Source organism: Bufo gargarizans, chromosome 1, assembly GCF_014858855.1.
Source record: "Bufo gargarizans isolate SCDJY-AF-19 chromosome 1, ASM1485885v1, whole genome shotgun sequence".
NCBI lineage: Eukaryota > Metazoa > Chordata > Amphibia > Anura > Bufonidae > Bufo > Bufo gargarizans.
The window spans coordinates 92,288,348-92,300,361 of NC_058080.1; positions in this window are offsets into that span (position 1 = coordinate 92,288,348).

The following is a 12,014-nucleotide window of genomic DNA, read 5'->3' on the forward strand; positions in this document are numbered from 1 at the left end:
ATTTGTTTACTTTACTCATTTCATTGAAAATAAAAAAATAATTGCAGGTTGGTGCATAATCACAAATTTCAACATTTCAGTACATCAAATTACAAACTTGTACATTGTCCAGAGAATAGCATCTTCCAATACTGGCCAATTGGCACTAAGGGACCTAAAGTTTGCCCAGAAAACATCCCCCACACCATTACACCACCACCACCAGCCTGCACAGTGGTAACAAGGCATGATGGATACATGTTCTCATTCTGTTTACGCCAAATTCGGACTCTACCATTTGAATGTCTCAACAGAAATCGAGACTCATCAGACCAGGCAACATTTTTCCAGTCTTCAACAGTCCAATTTTGGTGAGCTCGTGCAAATTGTAGCCTCTTTTTCCTATTTGTAGTGGAGATGAGTGGTACCCGGTGGGGTCTTCTGCTGTTGTAGCCCATCCGCCTCAAGGTTGTGCGTGTTGTGGCTTCACAAATGCTTTGCTGCATACCTCGGTTGTAACGAGTGGTTATTTCAGTCAACTTTTTTTAGGACATTTCCTATTGCCATACATTATTTTTTCAAAAGGTAGTATCTGATTGACCAACACCTTCCACTGACCTATGGTCGGTGGCCTGTCCGCCATCCATCGAAGTGCTATGGCTTATCTGGCCAGGAATAAGGTCTCTCTCAGGAAGTTACATACGTACAGTGTGTGGTTGTCACTTTCCACTACACCCAAAAGACACACCTTGGGACAACAGGGTACCACCTTTGCAACTAAAGAAGACAAGATGTCCACGACCCCCTTCCAAAAGGACTGTACATATTGACAATCCCACAAAAGATGCCAAAAATCTGCATTGATTTGAGCGCATCTGTGACATCTAGTGTGATCTATTCTGCCCATCTTGTACAACCTGATGGGTGTTAATAACTCCTATGAAGTATAAAAAGCTGAATCAGCCTATTATTAACCCCTTAGTGACCACCCATACGTGTTTTTACGGCGGTCACTAAGGGGTCTTAGGCTGGGCCGCCGCGTTTTTACGGCGGCCCGGTCTAAGCGCTGCACGGCTCCCCCGTGCAGCGGGGAGCACGGACCCGGCTCTCACATGAGAGCCGGGACCCTGCTCTAACAGCCCGGACCGGCAGGAGTGCCGATCCGGGCTGTTTAACCCTTTACATGCCGGGCGCAATGGCGCCCGCTGCATGTAAAGTGGTGACAGAGGGAGCGGACTCCCTCTGTCTCCCATCAGCACCCCGAAAATAAGATTGCGGGGTGCTGATGTGTTCGGAAGCTTACCTTGCTTCCGTTCAGGGCCCCGAGCCTGTCTTCAGTTATTTCCAGCAGGCTGTGCCTCTCTGGCGCCACCTGCTGGTAAAGGTTTGAATAGCATTGCTATTGAAATGCTATTGAAATGTAATGCCTTATAGAGATAATGCATTACATTTTAAAAGCAATCAAAATACTGTATATTATAGTCCCCTTGTGGGACTTTTAAGTAGTAAAAAAATAAATAAATACACATTTATTAAATAAAAAAATTCCATAAAATAAAAAAATATGCTTTTTTATTCCATTGAAAATACGCTTTTCAATGAAAAAAATTGCAAAAAGAAAATATCCCCCATATGTTTGGTATTTCCGCGTCCGTAACGACCCGGACTACATAAATATTACATAAATTATCCCCTATGGTGAACGCCGTAAAAAATAAAAATAAAAAAAAGACAGAATTTCTAATTTATTCTTAGTTTCCACCGAAAAAAACTTAATAACAAGCGATCAAAAAGCGCCATTTACTCCAAAATGATACCAATGAAAAATACAAGTTGTCCCTCAAAAATCAAGCCCTCACACAACTCCATAGAAAAAAAAAAAAAAAGTTATGGGTCTTGTGAAGTGGCAATGCAAAATCATTTTTTTGGTTAATAAAAGGGGTTTTATTGGAAAAAAAAGTAGTAAAACGTAAAAAAAATTATAAGTATTTAGTATCACTGTAATCGTACTGACCCAGAGAATAAAGATATTATGTTATTTGTACCGAAAAATGAACGCCGTAAAATTTATAATGTAAAAACGCAGTGGCAGTATTGCTATTTTCCCCCATCTCCCTCCCAGAAAGAGTTAATAAAAGTTAATCAGAAAGTTATATGTACCCCAAAATGGTTCCATTAAAAACTACAACTTGTCCCGTAAAAAACAAGCCCTCATAAAGCTATATAGACGAAAAAATAAAAAAGTTATAGCTCTTGAAACGAGACCATGAAAAAAAAGAAGAAAAACGCTTGGTCATAAAGGCCCAAACAGGCTTGGTCACTAAGGGGTTAAGGAAGGGCGAAACATTAGATGGGGCACTCAATGCCTCTGACCATTCCTCATCAGTAAGTTGCGGTATGTGCTCTTTCCACCTGGTTTCCACCATCAGGGGTTTGGATCATATTTTAAGATCAAGGAGGTGTGTGTATATAAGGTCGAGATAATACCTTTCGGCCCCTGGGCTTTGAGTACAGCAATCAAAGGGTATTTGGAGATGGCCCGTGTGTCTTTATAAAATTGCACATTCAGGGCGTGTCACAGCTGTAGGAATAAGTAAAAATGAGAGCGTATGACCCCTGCCTTCTCCTGAAGCTGAGTGAAAGAGAATAGGATACCATTCTCTTATAACTCCCCCAGGGTGAGTATGCCATAGTTTTCCCATACAGTTCTACACTCACAATGCAGCAAATGTGGGAACATGGGGTTATCCCACAGTACAACAGCATCGGGGAGGTCATGATATTGTTGGAGTTTTGCAGCCCTCCAAACCTGATGAGCCAGCCTGTGTACAGGCAGTTTTCGGCCGTTGATGGCCTGGAGATATTACAGCACCGGCCACAGGGTGGAGAGTCGCAAATGGTGTCGGGCAAAGCTGATTAAAGATCGGGCAAAGCTGATTAAAGAGGTCACTGCAGCCATCAAAGGTCTGAATCTAGGGAAGTCCCTGGGCCCAGATGGCATACCTCTCGAAGTATATACTAAATGTGCGGATGTCCTGGGACCTCAGCTGCTCGAGATGTATGCTGCCTCCTTGGAAAGAGGTCATCTCCCTGATTCATTATATGATGCTTCTATTGTGATACTTTTGAAGCTTGATAAAAACCCATTAGAATGTGGATCTTATTGTCCAATATCTCTTTTAAACCTTGACTATAAAATACTAACCAAGATTTTAGCAAATAGGTTAAACAAAGTGATCACCTCCATTGTACATGAGGACCAATCTGGCTTCATACCGTGTCGCTCTACCTCTAGTAACATCAGGAGGACTCGGGTAATTGCACGGGTGGGCTACGCAACTGGCAACCAATGGGCCTTGGCCTCACTGGATACGGCCAAAGCATTTGATTCTATTGAATGGCCATTCTTGTTGCAGGTCCTGGAAAGCTTTGGCTTCGGTCCAACCTTTGTTAATTGGATCCGGGTATTATATCGCGACCCACAGCTAATATTTTGATTAATGGCTCCCTATCTACTACCTTCCCATTAAATCGAGGAACCCGGCACGGATGTCCTTTATCTCCCCTGTTATTTGCAGTGGCAATAAAACATCTAGCCATCAGGGTACGCCAAGATGCCATCTTTAAGGGGATATCCTTGGGGGGTAGGGAGGATAGATTGGGACTTTATGCGGACAACCTCATCTTGTTTATGGATGCAGTGGAGACATCTCTGCCAAGAGCAATTGAACTCATTAATCTCTTTGGTCATTTTTGGGGCCTGTACATCAATTGGTCCAAATCTGCCCTCATGCCTTTATGGTCCCCGAGCTGGCCTCCTGTATATCACAATCTTATTGTGGTGGATCGCTTTAAGTATTTGGGCCTCATTATCACCAAAGACGCTGCAATGTTCCACCAGCTTAACATTGTTCCCATAGAATCCTACGCTATAGACAAATTTAAGACCAGGACGACCTTGCCTTTATCCATAATGGGCAGATTGAATCTTGTCAAGATGGTACTCCTACCCAAGGCATTATACTTACTGGAGCACGCCTGTGCCCCAGTTCCGAGAGTTTTTTTTGAGTGCCTGCACTCTACAATTGCAACTTTTGTGTGGGGAAAGGAAAGGCGGAAGCTGGCTTTAGCTAATTTACAAGGAGGTATATATATTTTTAAGGGAAAAGATTCAGTATAACGTGTTACATAATTCATATGGTTGAAGCATGCATTTCATTTACTTTTAATAATTAATCTAAGCCCTTTATAAAACTGTACACTGTTCCTGCTATGACCACATCCTGAATAAGTCTATTCCACAGATTCACAGTTCTTACAGTAAAGAACACTTGATCCCTCTGGAAACTGAACTTTTTTCTTCTCCAGATAGAGGCAGTGCCCCCTTGTCTTTTAAGGGGATTTTAATCAGAGCATATTTTTGCCATATTTTTTGCACGGCCCATTCATATATTTGTATAGGTTAATCATGTCCCTCCTTAGACTTCTCCTCTTAAGACTAAATACATTTAATTATTTAAATCTTTCCTCATAACTAAGACCAACATACGGTGATTTTTTTATTTAAATACCTTCTCATTCTGAGCTTTGAAGTCAAGGAGGTGGTACTATTAGTGATTGACAGCTATCTCTATATGCATAACATTAAAGGGGAGGCTGCCAATCACTGGTAGGACCACCTCCTTCACTTCAAAGCTCAGAATTAACATTAATAAAATCTAAGTTATACTGAATCTTTTCCTGTAAATCTATATAACAATCTGCTCAGCTCTACCTGCACTATAGCATGGTGCTTGCGGCTCAAACACCATATTCAACATGACAGGTTCCCTTTAAGCTGACAACTAGGTAAGAATAACAAATTGTATATGGCTGCATTACAAAGTCAATTACCTACGAACCAAAATATAACAAATAAAATCAATTTTATTTTATCGCAATTAAAAAATACAAGACACATAGATAAAAATGAGTCACACAGTACACTGATGGACCACATGAGAGCCAAAATACAAAACATAAAAATCCACTGGTGTTCTTTATGTTTAGTTTATTTAGTTTATCCTAAATAAGCATAAAATTTACTCCCTACATATTAGCTAAATAGCATTACAAGATTGGGCGTCAGATTGTTACAAACAATTGCTGGTAGATACTATTATAGAAATAACACAACTCACATAAAATATGAGTGAATTTCCTAAAATTTGTTTTGGTCTGTCTGACAATGTGTGACCTCCATCTTACTCTACTGGCGTCATGTATTCTACAGACATTCAGGGGGGAATGGGCTGCAAACCCTTGGGTGCTTTACTGGGGGCTTCAATAAATAAACATTGGACGGTCCGGAGACATGACCCCTCAGAATACGGAGGAGGTGCTGGACTGATCAATCGAGGGGAGGTTGGGGGCTGGTAATTATTCATGCCCTTTACCTGCCCTAGGTTTATCAGCCAGGGGGAATTATGATAAGAGTAGTGAAAAGGTTGCGGTTGTTGCAGTGTGCAAGGAGCTTTAAATGGACCAGGACCTGATGCTGAGGCCAGAACCTGATGCTGGTGCCACAAGAAGAGAGTATCCACTGGGGATCATCTGCCATTCACCCTTGGCCATGGGGAGCCGTCCTTCAAGTAGCAGAATACCCAGGACGATTGGGGATTGAATTGTTGGCGTCAAAATATGGTTGGCGCCCCCGGATTTATCAACTGTTGTTTCAAAATAAGCTGTGTGAGTTGGTACTTGGCAGTGTTCTGTGGAGTAATTTCCCTGTGATACAGTAAAGTCATCTGGTTCCGTGTCCCATTCTCTATCTCTATAATACCCACTGCGTGACAGCCTGCACCAGAAATATTTTTTTTTTAATAAGATTTGATTTGTTCATCTCTCTTACGATGTCCATCTTATGACAATGGCCAAAATTCCTTTAACTCCCATGTTTTTTTTCAGATTCCTCTTCACAGAATTTCCTTTTTTTTATCTTCTAGGAAGTATCTCTAATCCAGAGCAGTTATTCTCTGTTCAAAAATTTGCTTTTCATTCCAAATCTTTGAAAATCCAACATTAGATTTGTACTTTGTATAAAGGATATATAGTCTCGGCGAGTGGTTTTGACAAGCCCATAGAACACCAGTAAACAAATCAAGAAGCAAATACTAATCTCTAACTCAGTTTGATGACATCGTAATTATTCTATGGTCTCTATATTTTAATGCTTTACATTCATAGAACTAAGACAGTTTATTTTCCCTTGAAATAAACAAGAACTACGATTCCACCATAAACATAACCTATTTCACAATGAATAAAACTATATAAAACAGTGTGATGCAATTTTTGTTACTAATGTATGTTTGATAGAGATAAGTGTCCGTACAGAACTTTGCAAGTTCGGGTACCCGGACCCAAACTCAAACTTTGCAGCAAAAGTTAGGGTTCGAGTTCAGGCAGCCAATCAACAAGCTTTTAAGCTGTGGGCACTTAAAAGCCATCACAGCCATGCATAGTAATGGCATGGCTGTGATTGGCCAGTGCATCATGTGACCTAGCCTCTATACAAGCTGAATCACGAGTAGCAGTGTCCATCAACTCTGAGTAGTGCAGGGACAGGAAGCAGGCAGCTGAAGTGAGGGTGGTATACACCAGCTTTGCACCCCTGACGCAAAAATATAATAGTTGATCTGTCTGTTAGTTTGGTGGGTGACATGTACCCATTTTTGGTGTGAGGTACACCTGCACTGCATCCATGACAAGGAAATTAATATAGTTAATCCATCTGTTAGTTCGGTGGGTGACATATACCCATTTTTTGTGTGAGGTACACCTGCACTGCATCCGTGACAGGGAAATTAATATATTTAAACTGTCTGTTAGATTGGTGGGTGTCATATACCCACTTTTGGTGTGAGGTACACCTGCACTCCATATGTGACAGTGAAATTAATATAGTTAATCTGTCTGTTAGATCAGTGAGTAACATATACCCATTTTTGGTGTGAGGTATACCTGCACTGCATACATGACAGGGAAATTAATATAGTTATCCGTCTGTTAGGTCGGTGACATATACCCACTTTTTGTGTGAGGTACATCTGCACTGCATCCGTGACAGGGAAATTAATATAGTTAATCTGTCTGTTAGTTCGGTGGGTGACATATACCCATTTTTTGTGTGAGGTACACCTGCACTGCATCCGTGACAGGGAGATTAATATAGTTAATCTGTCTGTTAGTTCGGTGGGTGACATATACCCACTTTTTGTGTGAGGTACATCTGCACTGCATCCGTGACAGGGAAATTAATATATTTAAACTGTCTGTTAGATCGGTGGGTGACATATACCCATTTTTGGTGTGAGGTACACCTGCACTGCATATGTGACAGTGAAATTAATATAGTTAATCTGTCTGTTAGATCGCTTGTCTGTGCTGCAGCTTAACTTTGGCCTTCCCACTCACTGCCTCATATGCAATGTACCCACAAGGTGGAACTCCACCTTGAACATGCTGGAGAGACTGTGCGAGCAGCAGTAGGAGATAGTGGAGTTTCAGCCGCAGCACGCACGGATGAGTTGCTCTGTGGAACAGCACCACTACACCACTAGCGAGTGGGCCTCCATGCGGGACGTGTATGCCGTGTTACGCTGTTTTGGGTACTCGACCAACATGGCCAGTGCCAATTACCCTGTCCTCAGCGTTACTATCCGACTTCTATGTCTCCTTGAAAAAACTCTTCAGGCGATGATGGAAGAGGATGTGGCACAGGAGGAAGAGGAGGAAGATGGATAATTTCCACACTTATCAGGGTAGTCATTCACAAGTGGCTCGGAGGGTAAGTTTCTGCACCAACAGAGGCCAAGTACACAACTGTCCAGCCAGGTCACAGTTCTGGAGGATGAGGAAGAGGATGATGAGGAGGAAGAACCATGTTCACAGCAGGGTGGCACCCAAAGAAGCTCATGGGCATCACTGGAGCATAGCTGGGGAGATATGGAGGACACAGACGATACACAGCTTGTCGTTGCCTCTGGGCAGCCTGGCACACATGAGCGACAACATGCTGTAGTGTCTATGCAACGACTGCTGAGTTACCCACATTATAACCAGTACTGACAAAGACAACGTGTCATCCTTAATTCTGCCACTGGAGCGTGATCAGAAGATGCGCGTGTACAAGTGCACCCTGGGAGATGTGCTGCTTATGGCATTCCCATCTGACAGCGGGGGCATAGAGGAAGCACAAAGCGAAGGCAGAGGAGGAGAAAGAAGTTGCCAATGCAGCTGGGGCACTACCAGCACCTCAGAAGGAAGGGTTAGCATGGCCAAAATGTGGAAAAGCTTTGTCAACATGCCACAACAACCAGCACCACCAGCTGATACAGAACATCTTAGCAGGAGGCAGCATTTCAGCAACATGGTGGAACAGTACGTGTGCACACGCCTACACATACTGACTGATGGGTCTGCCCCCTTCAACTTCTGGGTCTCCAAATTGGGAACATGTCCTGAGCTTGCCCTTTACGCCTTGAAGGTTCTGGCCTGCCGAACATGTGTTTAGCACGGCAGGAGGGGGTGATCACAGACAAGCGCAGCCGCCTGTCCACAGCCAACCTGTACAGGTTCACGTTCATTAAAATTAACCAGGCATGGATTCCAGAGCCCTTGTCTGTACCTTGTGCTGAATATAGTATATTGGCTGCACCCAGCCATTCTTATTCTCCAGCACACTTTCTCTTTGCGTTCTCTTTTCCCAATGTTTTGGGGCCTTCCACCTACACCGCCACGCCTCCTCAACCTCCTACTCAACTTTGACCTCCGCCTCCTAGTTCAAGATTATTATTATTTTTTTATTCTATATTATTTTAAGTCATTTCCCTATCCACATTTGTTAGCAGGGTAATTGCCCTGTTCCTTACTGCATTTTGATCCTTTTGAAGCAATCTAGCCCTTACTACGACTATTTTACAGCCATTTTAGTGCAACCAATGACTTCAATGGGGTTCGGGTTCGATTTCGGGTCAAGTTCGGGTCCCAAACCTAAATTCTTCATGTAGTTTATGTTTTTTAGTTATATATTACATTTTTTTATTAAAAAAAAAACTGCATAGAGTTTAGAACTCTGTAGAGATACTAGCAAGTATAAATATACAGACTTCATTTTTGGTAGGATTGTAGCCCAGATTTCATTTCTAAACTATCATGTGACTTCTCTATTACTAACAATGATGGCTATACATATAATCATACAGTATAGAAGCTATATATATATATATATATATATATATATATATATAGATATAGATATAGATATATATAGATAGATAGATAGATATTTTATGACTTTCACATTTTTGTGATTTTTAGGTAGAGATTAGTGAATTTCTGGAAATTCATTTCAGGTTCAATTCTAACATTCTAACAAGTTGGTCAGAAAATTTGTATTGAGTACAAATAAATTTGACCCGAATTGAAAGTGATTCAGTTGGCCTACGACACTGAGGGTTTCAATTTCTTTTCTTTCTTGTCTTTCTCTCTATTTTATTTATTCATTTTTTCAGATTTATTTCTCTTTCCCTCTCTCTACTTTCAAGCTCTTGAATGCAAAGACAGCACTAGTTAATAATCCCAGAGTGACAGTGACAATCATATCTATGAGTAAAAGCATGGTAGACGGTGTAAACAAACAGCCTGTTTAACCCTTTCCAGACTCTGTCATATTTCACCTTCCTCCCTAATTTTGCTAATCTTACATGTCACTTTATTTGGTAATAAATTTGGAATTCTTTCACTTTTCCAACCTAGTCTGAGATTTTTTTTTTTGTGAAACAGAATGAATTTATCAATACTGGTGTAAAGGAAAATTGGCTTATTTGCCAATAGCAACCAATCAGATTTCACAGTTTATTTTTCAGGGCTCCTTTTGGAAAATTAAAGGTGGCGTACACACACACATAGGGGGAGGATAGTGACCACTGCGCTCAACCCTCCCCCCTGGCCCTGCCTACTTGCCTCACGAGTCCTGATGACAGGAGACAACTGGACGGCAGTCCCTAACTTAGGATACGTGCGGGAAGGACAGACAAGACAAATAACGGATAGTGAATAACCGTGTCAATTCTTCTGCTGGGGTTTCACCTTTCTTTTGTAACCATGGTTTCCATCCCCGTTTTCATTCTGGGTCATCCGTCTCCTCCTCTATCCCTGAGGCGAATAGGCTCTCCTCTGAACTGTGCACAGTTTGGGCCCGGGTTCAATCTAACTTAGAAAAGGCTCAAAGTTCTCAGAAACTCAAGGCCGATAGGAGACGTTCAAGGGGGGTGAATTTTCAGGTTGGGGATAAGGTATGGTTGTCCTCCAAGAATCTCTCTCTTAAGGTAGATTCTAAAAAGTTTGCTCCTCGTTTTATTGGACCATATAAGATCACGGAGGTGATTAACCTGGTATCATTTAGGTTGGAGCTGCCCGAGTCATTCCACATTCATAATGTGTTCCATAAATCTCTTCTTAAAAATATTTTGAACTGGTAGTACCATCGAAAGCCTTGCCTCTCCCGGTTCTTGTTAATGATGCAGTCGAGTATGTGGTGTCTAAAATAGTGGATGTCAGGAAGGTGCGTAATTCCTTGCAGTACCTGATTCCCTTGAAGGGGTATGGACCTGAAAAGAGATCTTGAGTACCTGCCAGGGAGGTTCATGCTCCTAGACTTGTTCGAAAATTTTATTTATGAACACCCTGAAAGGCCATCGCCTGAAGTCTTGGGTCTGGTGGCCCCTCGTAAAAGGGGGGTACTGTAACGGGGTGCCGAAGGCGCACTCGGTCTCCCATCAGCCGCAGACCTGCTGCTTAGCTTCTGGAGCGAGGATCTGTGTTTGACCTAGTTCCCAGGGTGGCTTTGCTAGCTGGGAGGCTCCCTGGACCTAGGTCTGCCTTGAGCGCCGAGCTGATCACTTAATGCTCGACTGGTTGGTCTGTCGGTCATGTGATGCTGGCCACGTCACATGACCCTCCCTCCCCACTATAAATACATGCAGCCTGCTGGCCATAGGTTGCCTGTTAATTTAGGTTCCTGGCGTTTGTTGGATACCTGCATACTTACCTGATCCTGTTACCTGACGATCCTTTGCCTGCTCATCCTGTGCTGCGCATCCCTCCTGGTATTTTGACCTCGGCTTCCACCTGACTATTCTTTGCGGACTCCTTTGGTACTTCTCGACTCTCCTGGTATTTATGACCCCGGCTTCTCCTGACCATTCTTTGCTTAACCCTCTGCACTGCCTTTTCCTCTTGGTTTTGACCCGGTCCGTACACTATCCGTTATTTGTCTTGTCTGTAAAATGTAAAATTTTCAGAAAATGTGGAAAAATTCACTATTGTCTGAACTTGAATAGTTCTGCTTTTAAGACAAATAGTGATACTTGCAATACATACTATATTGTACTGCATTGAAACCATCAGTTTTAGACTCACAGTTCATCTATGAGACCCATCCTGGGGGTTAGGCCTCATATCAGGCCATAGCAACCATCGACAGACCACAATAGCTTTGCGGGGAGTCGATGACCTGTGAGAAAGGGAGCCACCTTCCTCTGTAAACCCAGAGATCTGTCAGTTAGCCTTGACCGTGGAATCAGCCAGAACCATGAAACTGTAAGAGATATTATGGGAAAGCTTGCCTGCCATTAATCTGCTAAGGGTAATGTGATCTTCCTTCTTAATGTTTCCTGCCCTTTTTCCTTCACTGGTGTTCTGAATTTTAAAAGTAAACAAATAGTCCTAAATGAATCGCCAAAACTAGTTCGTTTGCAAGAAGAAGTTTTGTGAAATTCATAACAAATCTGATTTGTTTAGAATTAATTTGCTCATTTGTAGTGATAGGTTAAACCATACAATTATATACTAGTCATCAGAGTGAGATTCATAACTGAGCACCTGTATGACAAATAAGCATTGTATAAAATGGCAGGTACTATAAAAGATGGAGGCCAACAATCAGGCCTCTTCCTTTTATTAAAGGGGTTCCCAGTTTTGGATTATCCCTA